Below are 19,106 nucleotides of genomic sequence, written 5' to 3'. Positions count from 1 at the left end.
ACAAAAAGAACTATTAACTCTAACAACTTGTAATTATCATAACAACAAGTAACACTGCAGCAGCAACCCCAGTCTGATGGTTCTGTAACTTTTTTCTCTACAAAAAAAAAGAATTGGCAGAATTTTGTTCATAACAGTCCAATTGGAGATGTGGCTGCAGTCCTCCTGAAGTGTCAGGTGTGGTTCTGTTGGAGCAGGGATCCTGTAGAAAAGTTGTAGTCTTCCTCTGATGATCGAGGGGAAGAGAGCAGCTGTTCCTGCTGGTGTTCCAGAATATCCACATTATATCGGAGTAGAAATGCTTAGCTCTCCCCTCTGGATGGAGCATCTCACAATGGGATGCTATAGTTCTTATCAGTCATGCAGTGACATTCAGTAGCCTATTATCAGCAGATGTCTCCCCAGTTGTGGAAGAGATAAGGAAAACTGCCCACTCAACAGAAGACACCTGCCATACGGATGGTAAATAGAATACAATTTGCTTGACAATCCAGGACATCAAGCCACTGCCCCACAGAGGACTGTGGGAAGGACACACACTGGTGATTTTGTTGCCACTGCTGCTGACCTGGTATTCAGCGTATGGTCTGTGGGTGATTGGGGGGGATTATTCTATCATGGAACAAGAAGTCAGAGCGTCTACGGAAATTACCAGAAGCAGGCTTAAAGCAAGCAAAAACCAGTTCTTTTTACACAGCACAGTTGAAATAAACTGAGACTGAGAGGTGCAGGGTGTTACAGAGACTAGGGATGTAAATGACCTTAAAAAAGGAGCTAAGAAAATCATAGAAAGGCTTCTAAATGCACAGATGTAAAACGAGCTTCTAGCTCTGTCTGTCCTGAGCAGCGAATTAGCAGATCTCACTATGATGTATTAGAAGAAGAAATCTTGCCCCATTTTTTGTACTCTTCCCCAAAATACCCACTGCTGGCCACTGTCAGAGGAAGGAGCCTGGCTTTTTATAGGTTTGGTCTGATTCACTGTGGCTGTTCTTAAGTCACTGACTCCCAACATCTGGGAAGCAGGATGCAGGATTCATGGCTAAGTACACATTTTCTAGTGCACAGAAAAAAAAAGTGAAAGTCATGTCCTCAGCCACACCACAAGCTGCTCTCACTTTTAATATGCAAGGTTAATCAGCATAAACACATCTGCTTGACCTAAATATACTCCCTAGACTAGGAGCAGAAGTGCATTAGATCCTGGGTTGGTTTGAGAAGAAAAAGTAAAACAACATCAAATCACTCTTAATTCTACTGTGTTCTTATTTGGTTAGCTCAAAAATATTCAAGGATAGCAAGAAAAATTATGGCTTTCAGTGTAGTGCAATGCCAGGAATGTAATCCACAGTTTGTCCTTAATCCCATGAGGATCCTCTCAAATGATTCCAGTGCTTTTGGCAGGAATATTAAATTACAAAATCTAGGACGCTTGCCAGAAAGAGAAAATTAAAGGTTCACAATAAAGCAGCACCCCAGCTCTATGCTTCTGCAGGAACAAAATGGCCTGTCAATATGGACCACAACTTTCAAAATAAAACAAATTAAAAGGGCAATTTCTCCTAAGTGTCTTACAACAGTCCATTCCAGTACTAAAATAAGCACTGTTTGGTACCTGATAACAGCTCAAGGAAGTAAGTGAAGGTGATTGAATTGTCAGCATATTGAGCTGTTCTTTTGAGCTAAAAGTACTTATCTGTGTCACTTTCAGCTCAGCTCAGACTGGGTCCTGAGCTCCAGAGCCTGACTTCTATTTTTTCTGTTGGTTGGAAGGAACTTGCAGAATACAGCCAAGTTGTTTCCGATTCACTCTGATACAACCACTGCCAGACTTCAAAGATTGCTTGTTTTGTTGAATTTACCATAAGAAGGTAAGTTCATACTTTTGTAAACTAAATACTTGACTATACAAGGAATTCCAATAAGAGGGAGTTGGAGAATTGTAAGGTCTTGAATATATATCATGCCACTTTTGAAGCCTGAATTACATGGAACTCAATACTTGCTTTATTTTTCAAGGTGAATTCCCATTTATCTCTAATTTAGAGAGTGAGCTTTTGGCCATTTATAATGAAGTTGTTATACTAGGGTACTGGCATGGGTATAAGCTCCCCACTAGGGAAAATGAAAAATTATAAACTCTTTATTTAGTTATACTAGAAAATTCTCAGCTTACATCAGACATGTTGATTTTGACACATTTTCCTCCTTTCAGAGACAGTGGAACAGGTTGTCCAGAGAAGATGTGGATGCCTCATTCCTGGTTTTGAGCAACCTAGTAGAACTCTAGTGGAAGATGTCCCTGCCCATGGCAGGGATTTTGGAAGTGGATGATCTTTAAGGTCTCTTCCAAACCATTCTATGATTTTGTGATTCTCTCTGTCCCACATGGCTGCTTTCTGGGCTCAGCAGAGAAGAGTCTGACATTCTCATCCCTTCTAGGCAATTCTCCAGTTGTTTCTGCAAGAGACAAAATAACCAATGATTTGTTTAGTAATACATTTGTGTTTTACTACTCTATTTGTATTCTCTTCCTCTGGCTTTATTGAAGAACTGTCCTTAAGATTAGCTAGAAGTTAATTTAGAAATTCCAGCTGTACCATACCCAAAATCCACATCTTACAGAATACCAGGGGTGTATAGATGTCACTTTATTGGCTATTATTTTCAAATAAGAAGAGTATGAGCTTCAATCTCCTGATTTTTCACAGTGCCTTCCCCATTTAGGTCCACTGATGTTATGATGAAGTAAACAAAACGTGATGTAGTTACATTAAGCTAGTACCAGTATTCTGTTGCTACGCTGTTTAGCACCAATGCCAGGAAGTCTTCATGGATGGTGCTGTACTGTTCTGGTGCCTCCCACTACAGAAATATACTAACTCAGGCATGAATGTCACAAAATCAGTCTTATTTTCTGTCAAAAATGGAGTGGCTGAAAAACACTTTTGTCATTCATATCAGACAGTTGGACTTTTTTGTGGCGGCAGGAAAGGGTGGAGAGGAAGAAGTGTTGACCTCAGAGTTGCTTTCATGCTTATATTTCTTGCTTTTACTTGTTCTGAGGGATATTTATGTCTGCAGCTGGGCTCACCTGCAGCTGCATGTCTTACTTTACAAGGAAGACGTATACAAGCTGTCGAATTTGTACCAGATATGTTAGAAGCCACATCCCGTATCACATGTATAATTGCAACCATAAATGACAAATAGGATACATTTTACACTTGGTGCTCAAGTTTTGCTGAACATAACTATGAGACAGCATATACCTTGCTATTTTTATTCTTTTTTACAGCTCTGTTCAGATGAAAGGTTTTGAAAGAATGCTGAAGCTAGAAGGAAGGTGACAGATCAAATACGTGGAGGAGCAATGCACACTCTGCCTCTCTTGTGAAAAAGGTAGAGGTTCTGGAAAGCTTTGTAGGCACAAAGCTTGTCAAACACACCCCACATTTTTCAGAGGAAGACAGGCATTTACAGACATGTATTCAAGAAAATGTTACTGGCAACATGAAAATTGCTTAAAAAAATATCAGCACTGCTTTCTAAATATAACTTTCTCTTCCTTTTATATTATAAATCACTAGTTACTTTCATCAAAGGAAACCATAAGATATATTTTTCTTGTTAACCACATACCTAGTGACTTTTTTTTCCTTTTGACATTAACTTGATCTTTTGTTGAAGCAATACCGCAGGGTAACTCATTAGTGTTAGGAGAAGGGGCAAGGCAGTAGCATTGAGAGGAAGCAAACTGACTTGTTATTATCAAAAATGTATGTGGCCAAGAGACAGCATATTTGGCTAATTTTTGCTCTGTGACCTCTGTTTTCAAAACCTTGAATGGTTAACTCAGAGTATATGAAAGCAAGTCATATACATCTACTGAAAAAGATACCTTTCAAAGGCTCTCTGGCAAGTCATCATGTAAACCCCAGTTCTTCAGCTGCCATGTTTGCTGAGCACCTGTGAAGAAGCATCGACTGCCGGAAGAGCCATTTCATGTGCCTGTGTGGCAAACGTGATACATTATATTGGTGTTGTAATGGGAGGGACTAAAATGCATAAATAGTTGAGTGCATGGGATATCTGAGGCTAAACCTACTGAGTAATTAGCTTCATGGTAACCAGAGGCAAAATATCCAGCATTTGAACAAGAAATGCTGGCCTCTTTTCTGGGAACATACAAAAAATGAAACAAAATTAACTGGAACACAACCTCAGATAGGCTTGGATTCCTAAATGAAAGAAAGAAAAAGAAAAAGGAAAAAGACAAACTCAATAACTGAATCCAAAGCCTTCAGTAGGTTTCAGACTTAGCATCGCAGGATCCAGGGAGGGTGGAGCCTAAACTTTTTTTTGCAAGGTTTGTTGATGTGCATTATAGCCCTTGAGAAATTCTGGCAATCACCTATCTTCCCATTAAGAGTGACTCTATCATGATACTCTCTGATTCTTACATTATGTTGTTCAGGTTTAGTAAAAAGCCTGACTTTTAGCATATGGTTGCATTGCTTGGAGCTGGCATGAATATAAACAGCAGCAGTTTGGGGCTCACACTGCTTTTCTGGTTTGTTTGTTGTGTTTTTCATGTTTGCTGTTGTTTCATTAACAACATTAACAACCTGGATAGTATATGGGGTGCTTTAGCTGAGAAGAAATTGGTCATTCATATTTTCTTTATTAGTGTTTTTAAGGTATGTTGGTACAATCATACTAACTGTAAAGACTGAGCAGTGATTAATGAACCCTTTGCAGAATGTGGGAGAGTTCTGCTTCACATTACATTCTGATGAGTACAAGGACAACTACCAACATTTTCAGAATGTTTGCTAATGCTGCAAGCTTCAATGTCTGGGACATTTCCTAAGCCCCGTTAAAACAACTTGGATTCATGTTGTCTGACCATATGTCTTTAAGAAACTATTGCCAACCAAAAACACTGGCCATGGGATCTTATAATGTGTTCACTTCTTAAGTCACATAGAAAGATGCTGAGGACCTGCAGCCCTGGTTCTTACTGCTGAGAGCTACTTCCCCTTGGGACTTCTGAAAACTGGCAAGAATGTGTTGCCAGCCAAGTATCCAAAAATGACTGTTTGAGTCATTCAGCCAGGCTTCCTGTTCTGCATTTATGCAATGTGTAATATTATAGGGGTCTGGATCCAGTGTCTTATGAGCTATGCAATACACCAGATATTAATAGTAGTCATAGCTAAGGAATATGGTTTGGCTGCTTCTGATTTTATAATTTTCAAATCCTGCAGAGCTGAATGTAGAAATCCAGAGTCTCTAGACTTCCGCCTTCATTATTTGAGCAGCAGGCCATCCATTGCAGTAGTTATTCAGTTCTAGACATAGCACTTCCCCATAAAGTAAAACAAAAACAATGAGATGCAAAGAAAATACTTGATACAGTGTCTGTTGTTTTGTTTGCTCAAATGTCAATTACAATCCTGCACTGTGCAATTGGAAATGAGGCCTCCTACTGCCAGGTCCAATACAAACATGCTGGAAGGTACCATCTTTTCCATATACTTCTCTTAAAATCAGATTGCCTGTAATATTTGTATTGGGGGACTGAGATTATCAGCAGAGTTTAAGGAGTGGTTAGAAGAGGGGACATTGCCCAAGCCGTCCATTCAAAGATCATTCAAAGATCACTCAAAGTCACAAGATTTATTTAAAATACATAATAACTTAGAGTTCTTCTCTATTTGCCATTTTGCCTGGGGAGGTCAGATTTTTCAGCTTTAGATCTTTAACAAGGCTTATGAAAGACTACTTTTATCAAAGCAGCTGAAGGTTATGTGTAGCAGTCATGTGATCGCATGAGTTAGCCTTCCGATAGAAGAGCATTACAGAAGATATTACACTGTTTAGCAATGTGGAGTAGCATTATTGTCCTTTTAAATTGCTTTTCAACACCAGTGAAATATACTATTTCTAGTAATAGTATATATTACTAGAAATAGTATATTTCTAGTGAAATATACTATTTCTAGTAATTCTTCCTGAGAATATGAATGGACCCTCTTGTTGCTGTAATCTCTAGGAATGATAATGAGTCTTCCCTATAGCAATAGGGAGATCACATTTTGCAGGATGTGGGGATAAAACACTTATTGGAGCAGCATGCATGTAAGTAAATTAATGCTTCCTTAAGGAAACATCCAGGTTTCTTTGCAGGGCTGCATGTGTGTCAAAGCAGCACTTGCAAAATACCAGCCATGATTCAGGCACTCTCATGACTCTTAAAAGAAAAGATTGAAAGTGAATGTTCCTGAGAACCATAACGTACAGTATGTAACCATCCTCTTTTTAATCTAGTCCTGATGGCTCTTCCTCTGTGATTGGCAGCATTCATGATAGTAAAAATGGAGTCTGAGTGAATTGGTTCCAAAATCTCCTCTGTAGGCTTGCTGTAGCCTAAAAGACACACATACCTAAGCTGTAAAATGCAAAACCTCTGTCAGCGTTCCCTCTCCTATAAACCTTGCAGAGGAACTGTCAGGCAGCACGTATGTGCAGTCTTGTCCCACGGCCACTGGAGCTGACGGGTGCCAGCTAGCCACTCCCAGAGGGACTGGTGGAGACTACGAATCCCACCACTCCCAGGTCCTCTGCGAGAACCCCTGAGTAGTGGCTCCGTCTGTGGTGTGGTGACACAGGTGAGAGCAGGACTGCGAAGCACTGAGGCGAAGGAAGGAAGGAGTGGACACACGTATGGATGCCAAGGTGCTTTATTGACCCAGGCGGGGCCAGTAACGGTGTCAGGGAAAAACCGTTGGGGAGGCACTTATAAAGGGGAAGGGCGTGACACGAGGAGACAGGAGGGACCTATGAACGAAGCCCAGGGGAGGAGTGAGGGACACAACTGAACCAACAGGAATGGCACGGGGGGGGGAGAAGGCTCAGGGGACAAATCATATGTTAAGTAAGGGAAGATTGACAGAAATTTCTCAAAATGAAAGGGGGTTGGTTACAATGATGGACAGGTAACTGGTGGGAGGAACAAACCATTATGAGTGAGAACATGGGGGGAAGCGAGGGTCAAACCAAAATCTTAACTTATAAAAAATACCCAACTTTACAATAAAACCCATACAGGACAAACAATGCTACATGTATGGACCTCCCAGAAAGTCTACACCTAGTCATGCCAATGGCCACATACTCCAAATCACCTGAGTTCAAGGTAAGGCCTTGGCACCATGTGAGACTTACTTATACAGGAAAGGAGTATCCTGACTGCATCTATGCTTTGTTTCCATTCTCCAGTGTTCAGTCAGAAGATACTAAATTAATTAGACTAGTATACCTTATTTCTCCATATAGAAGTTGTATATATACATTACTATTTTATCAATATCCAAAAGCTAAGACATATTTGTACATCAGAAGGTGGCATGTGATTAATTTACATTGGCATTCACCTGAAATAACAGTGGAGACAGCAATTCCAGATAGAACTTGGGATAGGCCTCTTTTGTTCCACTATGATTTTGTCTGTAAACTTTAAGTACTGTAGCTAGCCTAAGTTACACTGTCCTGATGGCTGTATTAACCTGTCTTAAGATCCCCCTTGGCTTTGGAGTTTGGGTGTGGAGTTTTGGGGCGGGTTTTTTTTGAAGGGTATGTTAAAGAATCTAAATTGCTTTCACTCCTTATGAACAAAAGGAAAGCAACGGCAATTAGGAAAACTGCTAACAAGATAGAGAAGGCTATAGTTTTAAGACTAGGGAAACTTGAAATCGGGGATTTATCAGACATAACTTTCTTGAGGTCACACCAGAGCCTCCAGCAAGGCAAGGAGTAGAATGCAAGATGTTCTGGCTACTTTTCACAGTTCATTCATGCCTACAAAACATGTATAAGGGAGCAAAGACAGAGAGGGCCAGTTGTTTTATTCTTGAGCCCATGTGGCTATTTCATAACCAGTCTGTGGCTGTGTATGCAAGTGTGCAGATACAGAGGGCTCAGTTCTCCCTTTTGGACATCAGAATTCAGGTCTAAGCCTGGGGATGTGTATGCTCCAAGACTTACCCTAATCTTGGCACATGCATTGCTGTATAACATTAGATCACATAAGCAATCTGCAGTGATGTAAGGGACCTTTTGGGCTGAGGAGCCCACATGACATAATGTCCCCTGAAATAGTAAGCACCAGGTAGCCACAATGTTTCAAATGCCAGCAAAAAGCAGCCTGTATCATACCAGGTAAAGTTTTCAAAAGTGAAAACTGAATTGTACATGTCTGCAAATTGGACTGACAGTTCCAGCCCTAGTAATCATTTGGGCGATATGTTTATTATTTTTATAGTCATTCAAGTATTCTTATTGAAGAAATTCTGGAATATCTTACTGGTTTTTTCTCTTAATTCAGTCTTGTTCTTCTAATACATCTTCAGTTCACACACATTTTCCTTCTATCTTAGTTTTCTTCCTTTGCTGTGTCTCTTCCTATCACTGTGTTTTTCCTTCAGCCCACCTCTGTTCCCTCTGCATTTTCTATTCTCCTACTAACCCAGGTTTTTTGGTACATACTGCATGCATGTGGCCATGGCATAATAGATGGCAATATGTGAAACCATATGGTGTGATAGAGACACTGTGTAGAACCATGTATTTATTTCTGTTGCATGTGTGTTTATTATAATATCATGAGGTCTCAAGTAGAAAACTACTTTAACCCAGACATGTTAAACTCAACTAGTTGTTCTTCTAGTTCTGGCATTATTCAGTTTTAATTGATGCAGACAGACTGGAAAGTGCCTAGATCAGAAGGGAACACCATTAAATATTTTCACCAGCAGTCTGGCTGACATAGTGCAGCAAGTCCATAATCCCAATCAATGAAATGACAAAACCACTGCTTTACCAAGCAGTGCTAGGCTTTAAGTATAACAGCTTTTATGCCTTATATCTCTTTTCATTCCACCTTGTGATCTTTTTTCTGGTGGTCACCACATGGACTCTAATTAGAAAAGTCTTCTAAGGCAATTGTTTTATCTGCATTTTTCCAGGAAAAAGCTGATGTCATGGCCCTTCTGAAATAATGCAGGATTGAGAAACCAAGAGGAAGATGATCAAGACTATTGCATTAGATTGACTCAATCTATTTATTTTAATCAATGCATGTACTGTTTGTGCGTATTCTTCCTAAGTCATCAACAGCTGAAGCTAGTTCAGTCTATTATCTGTGGTTAATTAATTTCAGATTATTGGTCTACTTTAACTAAATCAGTACAACCAAGTCAGAGTAAAGAGTTTGAATGGGTAGATACAAAGCTTGGCCAGCTGTCCTCTTCTATGGAGTGTGAGGATCATTGCTGAGATTCTGAAGGTAAATAAATACATAAAGAAGTAATCTTTTCCCATTTAGACCTTGAGGAAAGTTACATTGATCAAAATGGAACGAATGCCAGCAAAATCAACAACGGATGCAGACAATTGTGCAAAGACAGCCCTTCTCAGTCGTTGGCTTTGGGAACAGGTAGCTCAAACTAAGTTTTTTTCCCTTTTCCACCCCCACCCCCTGATCCTCTTTCCAGCAAGAGCTGTTTACACAGGGGTGCAGCAACCCAAGCTTTTTGCTTGCTGACTCAGAGAAGAGCTGGTCTATAGAAGGCTTCTTATTTTGTTCCCCTTTGTAAAACCTAACTTTCAGTCAAAATCAGAGTAAGCGTTTCAGTGGCTTTCAGTGTTTTAGATCAGGCTCAGAGATTCTGTACCATACAACAAAAGCATTTTTAGAGTTCTTTAGGGTATTTTTCTCTTTTGTATCCATGGGCTTTTTGGAGGGCATATCCTGGGATCATGGAAGTCTCTTTCCAACTGACCGAGGAGTTGGACAGAAATCAGGGATATGAGTGGTAAAAAGAAGACTGAAGAAGGAGAGAAGCCTTTTGTGCCCACATTATTTTTTTCATAGGGAGGAAAGAAAAGAGGGTAAGATACTTGAGGAGAAAAACTAAAGTATGGGAACAGGCATGCTTTAGTGCAGAACAGAAAGGAGGGAGCTTGGCAAGAAAATATGTAAGAAAACAAGACTACTGAAAAGGTATCCACACAGAAAATAGTTGCCCAAGATAAGAGGTAGATTGCAGCTCATGTATGAGTTAATACAGAAATCACAAATTTAAACAAATTGGTGTATAGTGAGAGTAGTTTTTCATTTGTGGAATAGCTAGAATAGCTTTACTAGACTTCTCTATTCATTTTCTCTTCAACTGCTAAGAAATTTGCGCCATTCCAGCTGTACCTTAACCAAGAGATCTGATTTAAAACCCAAAATGGCATTAATGAAGAAGGGAGAGGGAACAATGAGTGAGTGTGTGTTTGACTGTGTCCCATGATTGTGTCTTGTGATTTTATTACAGAGAGCTAAAGCATCATCCAGTAGATGAGACAGATCAAGAGCTTAAGGCTTTTCTAGATAACTCTTTTTTAAAGGTGGCCACTTCCTGGGTAGAAATCTTCAGAACTTCTGCTCCATGGGTGAATGTTAATACCCAGGACTCTTAATTTTTCCCTCCATTAGTTCCTTTAAACCTTGGTTATTCTCTAGAGTTGATCAGCCACCTGCTGTGGACATTCCTGGGAGATCCAAGCTCAAACAGAAATACCTGGATTGTGATGCTGTGTTGGCCAACCAGTGCGCCAAGGCTACAAGAGAGAAACAAACTATCTGCCTTTCTTTTTTAATTTTTTCTTTTCAGTTCCTTGCAGTTCCTCCTTTCTTGAGGTGTGTGTGGGGACATCTGACAAGAAGCACTGGAAAAGCTGCTGGTGTTTTGGAGATGGTGTTTATGGGCTCTTACTGTTGGTATTAGCAGCCATCTGGATCAAGTGGCACAGACTGGACTGCACTTGTTTTCTGCAGGTGTTTTCATTTGTAGGGATCATTCAACTTCACACTCATTGAGTTACTCAAACACAGAAAACTTGAACTGGTTTTGGAGCTAATTACATTAACAGTGTATTTCAGTGATTTCCTTCTCAGGGCTTTAGGGAGTGTGACAAACACTTGGTAGATCACCCTAGCAATGCATTTCTACAATGTTTGGCGCCTCTTGAAAATCTGAGTCACGTCCTTTGCCATTTCCAAGTTTCACTGGTGGACTCTCTATTAGTACTTGGCACCTCTCCACTCCAGCAGTACCCATGCCTACCTGCACACCACAAAGCATTCCGCATACTATCCCAACTGAACTTTGCAAATGTTACAGTATTCTAAGCAGTCAAGGTCCATTTTTGAGCAAAACTCTAACTAAATACTGAGCCTGCTTCTGCTGGTGTTTTGGGGGTTTGTTGTTAGTATTTTTTTTTTAGTGATTACATTCATATAAGCCAACCAAAATTAATTTTGAATCAAGATGCTGCAAATTCACCTGTAAGTTTTCCTACAAAATTGCTGCGATTAATAATGAGTAATTACTGCAAGTAATTACAAATTAGCAAATTTACAGACTCAAGGTTTTTTTGTAGTCAACAGAAGAGCAGGACAAACAGACAAACTTACCAAACATACTTCATTAGTCTAAAACTGCTATTATTTCTGATAATTAGGTTTGGGTCTTTTGCTGTTAACATAATAAATTTTTGGCAGGTTTGTTATTGACATTTGATCATACTGTGTTTTGTAACAAAACATGCAGCAACACAAACCATTCGATGCAGCTGAACTTCCTGGCATATAAATAAATAGTAGAAAAATTGTATTGTAAGTATGAATAAGTTTTGTTTTGTCATTTTAACACTGTTGTATCATAACTATTTTATCCCCACAACTGATAAAGCACACTCATCAACCCAAGTAAGTGTGAGCATCACCATCCTGCATAGGTGAAACCTGCATAGAAACCTGTACCAATTTTGTCAAAACACAGCTTTTTTAGCTGAAAGTAAGAACCAATAACAATTGCTTTATAAACTGGGGTGGGGAATAAAAGTCCAATGATGGTTTATTTCTCTTTACATTGGTAATTGCAATATCTGTTCCTTTTCTTCAGGCATAACTATCAAACACACTGATCAAATAAGTGTTTGCTTACTCCAAAATGGGACATCTTTCATCCTTATTTTTTTTGCTTTGCAAGACTTTTGACAAAACTGGCCTTAATCCTATGTCTCTCTACTCTAAAGCTATCTTTGTTGACCAGGATTGTTTACTATTTCTGACTCCTAAGAACCTTTCTGAAGTGGTTTTCCCCCCATTTATTCAGGTCTAAAGTGTTTCCCAATAAGACTTTTTCTTGCTGAGAATATATACTTTGGGAGTTTTTGTATCTTTGATCTAGATCTATTCCAATCTCCCTCCACAGTTAAGTATTCCAGCTCCTCAGTTGAGGTGAATTTGCTAGTGAGTTTCCTTAATTTGACAGTTTGCCCTTTGCTTGTGTTTGTTATTCTGTCCATGGAAATAGAAACAGTTGCTGAGTACTCAGCCCACCGCAGTTTTCTATGACTAGTTATTTTTTAGCGTCTTCATTACTTACTAATTTGAGGTTGTCTCTTTTTGTCTCAGTGACTACTGAGAAGGAATCTGGCAGCTATCACACACATGGCTAGCTGGGCCCAGGTTTATTATTAGAAGCATTTGTTTTCCCAAATAGTATCTGGGAAGTTAAAATTGGCCATGGCACGATTCCCAGTAGTGTTTCTATAACAACATTTCAGTGACAGAACTTTTCTTTATTATATTTTAGCTGCAGACAATAAAGGCCAGGTTTCAATGATGTGTCCAAATCAAAAACAACCACTCCCCAAAAAAACAGAGGCTGTGAGCAGGTGGCTTGGGCTGCTGGAAGTGGAGCTTCCTGTTTCCATACAATGGGGAATTTTATGATTAATTAAATGATGGTGAGTTAACTGACAGATGGCTTTTAATAAATTGCAAAGATCAGTTGATGTTTTCCACTTGCATGGATGAAATGGCTAAACATTGAAATAGAAGGAGTATTGTACTAAGATTGCACATGGCTTGGATATTGGCTATTGATCATATCCACATGGGTCAGGTCTAGTTTCCATTTGGAACAGGAGCAGAGCAGTGAAAAAGAAACGTCTGATCCATGAGCTATTGTTCTCCCAAGTTACAGACACTAAGGCAGCCTTTTCTGCCATAGGATTGCTCTCCTCAGCTTGGAGTGCCATGAAGGGAGGATTCTTTCTCCCGTATCACCAGCCCAATTTTGTGTGGGTTCCTACTGATTCTTCCAAACTGTGGCAAGTGACCATTTGCTCACTAGCCATGGGCATTACCTGGCAGGAGTTGTAAGTGGGCAAGTCAGTCATGTAAAGAAATGCATTTGAAATTTTCCCATATTTTGCCTACATCCAAGAGTTTTTGAGTGCAACTTGAAGTCTTAAAAGTAAAAAATATGCAAAAGTCTTAAAAGTAAGAAACATGCAAAAGTCTTAAAAGTAAGAAACATGAAATTAGCATGCTGTTCACATATGACAAGGCTTCTAGCAGTTTGTCATAACATTTCTGACTTACAGAGCCTCACTTAACTTCTCGCTCTCCTCCCTGGAATCTAATCATAGCTATTTGTATTGCTTTTACAGCCCTGTTTTGTGTACTGACTTGCTACGTCATATTTTCAAGTAAAGACCAGCTTGAAGAGTACCTGCCAGAAAAACTGTGCACCTATTCCTAGATCTTTGGCAGCAAACCAGTAAAGAAATGCAGGCCAGTTAACACTGGACAAAGAAGTGGGCCAAAAATGTGAAGGGGAAAGGCTATATATCTGAGAGCTGCAGTAGCTGCCTGAGCACTTGTAATAATGACTTGGCTGTACAGATGAAGCCAGCAGGACACAGGACAAAAACTTGGGGGTCTGAAGGCCAGAAGCAGAGGCTGGCGGAGCCAGCAGGAAAAAGAGGGAAATATTTTCATAAAATGCACAGAGAAAGAAACTGGGCATTAAGCTGAGCTTTAAATGGCAAAGGCATCTTACATGCAAGCCTCTCCTTGGAAAGGAGACAAGGAGAGTGGGTCCTGGCATGATACTGTAGGACTAACAGAGCTACCGTAAAAGGGCAAGGATTCATCTTCCAGAAGCAGTTTATGTCAGTCATCTGAGCACACAGGCCAAGTGGGTAGGGACCCAGAGCCACAGGATCAAGGACTTCTTGTTCTCTCTGACCTCAGTGCCCCCTTGCATTTGGCGCTGGGGCTATGACCTAGCAGCAGACTGCACGTAAGAGTCTCCCACAGCCCAGCTGCCCCCCTCAGCTCCTTAACTCTCCCATGCACCCCTCCACCTTCTCCTTTTCCCAGATTTCCCTTGTGCCAGATGCCACAGCTGACATTCTCTGGGAACAGAAGTCCACTGCATGCCTGCAAGCTACAGGGAGGAGACTGCTGTGTCCCAGGCAGATGGGTAGGAGAACTGGATCTTGAGAGGTTTGTCTCCTGCCAGGGGAGGAAGCAGCAGCTCTTGCCTGCTTTGCTGCTTTCGGTGCCATGAAGCTTCAGTTTGGGTCGCCCACAGACACACATACAGGCGGAGTCACTCAGTATACTGACATCCATTGGGAGGATTAAGCGACAAGCAGAGAACTTGAATTCCATATGACACTGTAATTAAATGGAAACAAGAAAACAATTGGTGCAGTGAAACCTGAGATTTAATGTTGCTCTTGACCTGGTAAAAACCACAAGGCGCTCAGGACATATTTTCTGTAATTTTCAAAACCGTTTTCCCTTTTCCTTTCCACTGTTTTGTTTGCAATGCTCTTCAAGTGGGTGTGCTTTGACCTATTTGTTCCTATGCATATGCCTAATGAAATACAAGAATGCCTAGTGCCTATTGGATAATGTATTTCTTTATGGCTTTGTAGATGCTCATGCATAAACACATGCATTAAAGGCTTCACTTTGTTTGGCAAATAGCACTTCCTAATGTGCTCACTACCCCCGATTGCATTTTACTGGGGTAAAAATAAAGGGAGGCTGTCTCAGCCTACCTGGGTTACCTCCGTGACATTTCCTGCCATCATGTTTTGTTTGCTGATGTCCTGTCTCCCAGATTGAGTAGAAGAGCATTGCATAGCCCGGGGCGGGGGAAAGCCCTCTGCAATTCCCAGCAAAGGCAGGCCCTGGGGACTGAGAAAGCAGTCACAGCCATGACTTTGGTTCTTTGGTTGTCTCAGCAGTTCTTTGGTTGATCAGGTCTTGAAACAAGTGACCTCAAACCAGGTGGGGCTTGTACACTGTGAGCTCATGCAAACACTGTGGGTTCTGATGAGATATGCTACAACCACTAGCCAGATTTTTTAAAGCTCGTGGGACAGGCTTCAGCAAGTTGTCTCCTGGCAAAGTGTCTCTGGAAGAAACATCATGCAACCACAGATTGATGACTAAAACTATGTAAGGACTGGTGCTTACCTCAACTGGAGCTGTAAGTACAGTGCAGAGCACCTGGGGGCAGCCCCGAGCACCTAGGCAAGGGAACTGAGAGAACCTGAGAACCTGTACAAAACAGAGTAGTGCTGAGACAGGTTTTGGAGCTCAGTAGGAGAGATTTGGGCATGCGTGGGACTCAGGGCAGTTCTCATGGCCTGACATAAAGATTAGGATCAGACTGTGATGGTAGGCAGTAAAGCTAGAAGATGGGTGGAGAAGGGATCCCAGAATATTCTGATTTGGAAGGGACCCACAAGGATGTTGTGACAATCTGTATTTCTATAAATGCATTATCTCCCAAAGGAATTATGAAAGGTGATAGTTCTGTTGCATTTTAGTTCTAAGACCAGATGTGTATAATAGATATGGTGCATTGCCTACAGGCAGCTTGATTAGTCATCTTATTGGATTGACAGGAAAATCACTTTTGTGATGCTGCAATTTTCCATTCTATTTATTCCTTCTTCTCTCTAATTTTGATTTTCCCACGTTCAACAGTTTTCCCTTCCATTTCCTGTAATTTTCCTCTTAATTTTTCTCTGATTTGCAAGCTGGGATAGAGGCAACAACATTTTCTTAGTTTACTAACGGCTCAGGAGGTACGTGGTTTCTCCTGGAACTAAAATATGACTACATTTTATTCAGATTTATTTTAGTTATTGCTTTATATTTAAAGGTTTATGGGGTTTTATCTTTGGTTTGGGAGAGATTTGTGTCTCAAGAGTGTTGATTTTCAACTGAAAGAGCAGGTCTGTTGACTTTTTGGTCACATGCATTGCATTTGTTTTCAGGTGCATTCATTTGACTCCTGGTAGTGATCCATTTCAAAACCATTTTGAAAGATTCTTATTGTTGTCAAATAATTTGTTTGCAATAGACTATATCCCCGTGATTCCTTGTATTTTCCTTGTACTTTGTGCCCAAAAATTCAGGGGGTTGCAGATTAGTTACTAACTTCTTGCTTGTACAGATTATTTGGAAAACATCTAGAAACTAAACTTTTCCTGCACTATATTAATTATTCAAATTGCCATTTGAATCCTTGAATTTAGCTCAATATATTTAGATGACAACAAACACCAGCTTTCATTCTGTTGCTGATGTGGGACAGCTACAATTGCCAGAAGAAAAAAGTGAAATTACATCACTGCAAGTTAGATTATTACATTACTTGACGAATATAGGGCAGTTTATTCCAGATAAAGGTGTATTCAGCTATCTTAGAGACAATTATTTGTACTTCTTACACACACTGCCTTTAATGGAAGGGAATAAAACTGTGAGTAAACTGTATCTGCTATGGACTTTGGGCTTCAATTGTGAACACCCAGCTCTTCCTAGAGTTAGATGTCTCGTGCAAGATTGAGTAAATTGCAGTCAGCTGTAAAATCAAATGATTTCTAAGTTGCCACATGGCATCACCACAGGAATGAACATTGCATGTATCTAGCTTGCTTCAGAGGTGCACCAGTAATTTGTACTGGCTTCTGAGCCGTGGCTCAGTTCTGCCCACAGCATGTTTATGTTCTTCTTCCTGTGCCCTTCAGCCTGCCCAGCGATCCCTGCTGGACTGGTACTGATACCCCACCTTAGCCAGTGTGAAATAAGCTCATGCCCATGAACTCATGCACAAAAGTTGCAGCTGCAGCACACACATCCTGTCTGGAACAGAGGCAGGAATACCATCCATTTCCTCAAAGTTTCCTGCACTCTTCTGTGGTGAATAGTCCCAACATCTTGTTCTGCAAAAATCTGGTACATCCTGAAAGTCCATCCTGTATCCTAAACAAAGACAAGGCCTTGCAAAATAAAGCAAGGCCAGAACCAAATAATACTGGACTACATAATTTAAGAATGTCCTGAAACATATGAGCAGGGGGAATGATATGAAGTCACAAAATCAGTCTTCTAATATATCCTAATTCTGAGTCCTTTGTTGTACAACCTTAATGATTTTTTTAAAATCGGTTGTGTGACTATGATACCTAGGTGAATTGAAGGGTAAGGACTGAAGAGCTGATAGGAAATGGGAAAATATATAGCAGAGTTAAATAAAGTAACTTTAGAAGACACACAATTTAGCTATATTCTTGGAAGAAGCTTGGTTTTGTAAAGGGCAGGATGTGAAGGGTGAAGACCTGAGGAGCCTCTTGGGAGAGGGGGAAAAGTACTAAGGTATTTTCAGCTCAAGGGAAGACAAATTACAGAGGTCTGAACTTTGGTTCCCAGCCCAGAATACACTGAAAATTATCTCGGCAGGCTAAAGACTGGAATAGTCCCTGAAGAATAGACAAAATTTTCCAGCTGTCAATCTGTTATTTTTATTACGTGTGTGTACACATAGGCTGTAGGAAACTGCTGAGAACAGAATCCACCTCTGGTCATTCCCAGTGACAGTCATCAAAAAGTAGAAGCTGCATTTCCAGTTAAGGAAGCATCTTGTTCTGATACAATGCTACAAACATACTGTGAGTTCACTGAAGCATCATATAGAAAATTTTCAGATTGGAAGCAGTCAGGATCATAAAGATAGAAACAGGAGAGGATAATTAAATTATTAACAACCCTTCAGATTTCTTCTAGCATGTACACTTCTCTGGGCAAAACACAGCATTGATGCAGCACAGGATTCCAAACAAATTCATTTTTTCATTCTTTTTATCAGAGGCAGAATTGTTTAATAACTTTCTTTTGAAATAGTAAGGTCCAGCCCCAAACGCTTGGGCGCTGAAGTACGGAGAGATCTTCCAGGAGCCCAGTGACTCCCGCCTCCGTTGGGTGGGGCTTCATTTTGCTCCTGGCAGCAGCTCCTCGGGGGGTAGCTCTTCCCCTGCCGGCTTTCCCTAGGATTTCATGGCAGGGGGCGAAACTTGTGGAGGGAGAATCCTGCCCCCGCAGGATCCCAACCCCCCTCGACATACACACGGCGACGATTAGTTTATTAACAGGTGGTAATTCCGGGAGGCTGGGGGTGGTTCGCTGCCCCGGAGGGGCTCCTGCCGCCGGCCCGAGGAGGGGGAGGAGAAGGAGGAAGAGAAGTGTCTGCAGCTCCCCAGGGAAGTGTGTCAAAAAAGACAGACACTACTAAAGGGAAGACGTAGCACTGCTTCATCTGTCTTCACGTGAGTATCTCCTTCCCCTGGTGGGCTTTGGTATAAATGGAAGAGGAATTTCAGCAGGCTCGAGCTAAACAACGTTTCTGTGTAAATACACAACGTGCTTCCTCCTACGTTTTCTCTTGCAGATGGGGCTCAGCTGAACAAGCCCTCCTCTTGAATCCCGTCGTAAGCACCACCATGCGGGAACCGGGCTAGACCTACCAGGGACTGCAGCAAGAGCCTGGGCGGCCCTAAGCAGAAGCGATGAGTTCTGTCCTCTTCTCTGGGATGATTTAAAGATAAAATAAGCTGCTCTGTTAACAATCGGTAAGTGAGCACCCCTGGTTTATCCAGTATAGCTCTAAACCCCTGCACAGGTTGAGTGGATCTCCTGGACAGTGCCTGAACCCATAGGATTGGGTGCCCTGGGAGTGCTTGTTCCCGAGTTTGCCGGCGTCTCTGCCGCGGGACACGTGACGGTTGTCGGGAGACGTTCCACGGTCGGACACGATGGATCTCGGGGGTCTTTTCCAACCTTAACCGTTCCATTATCTTCTTGCGTCATTTCAGACGGGAAAGCTTCCAGCTTT

General features: G+C 41.1%; 1 protein-coding gene across 6 annotated transcripts in view; it reads left to right on the top strand.

Moving 5' to 3' along the window:
* Positions 1 to 19,106, top strand: part of ST3GAL6 (ST3 beta-galactoside alpha-2,3-sialyltransferase 6) — an 81,714-nt gene that overhangs the window by 23,133 nt on the left and 39,475 nt on the right. For 3 of the 6 annotated variants that reach the window (XM_031056658.1, XM_031056655.1, XM_031056656.1), the window contains exon 4: positions 18,663 to 18,843. The gene's annotated coding sequence lies outside the window, so the exon portion shown is untranslated. Of the gene's footprint in view, positions 1 to 18,410; positions 18,541 to 18,584; positions 18,844 to 19,106 lie in introns of those variants that run through there. The other 3 variants (XM_031056657.1, XM_005420526.2, XM_005420529.2) reach the window with 3 other exon arrangements.

The sequence above is a fragment of the Geospiza fortis genome, unplaced genomic scaffold (genome assembly GCF_000277835.1).
Source record: "Geospiza fortis unplaced genomic scaffold, GeoFor_1.0 scaffold1, whole genome shotgun sequence".
In the NCBI taxonomy this organism is placed as follows: Eukaryota; Metazoa; Chordata; class Aves; order Passeriformes; family Thraupidae; genus Geospiza; species Geospiza fortis.
The sequence above is the reverse complement of the archived record's forward strand: the minus strand, read 5'-3'. Positions and strand labels throughout refer to the sequence as shown.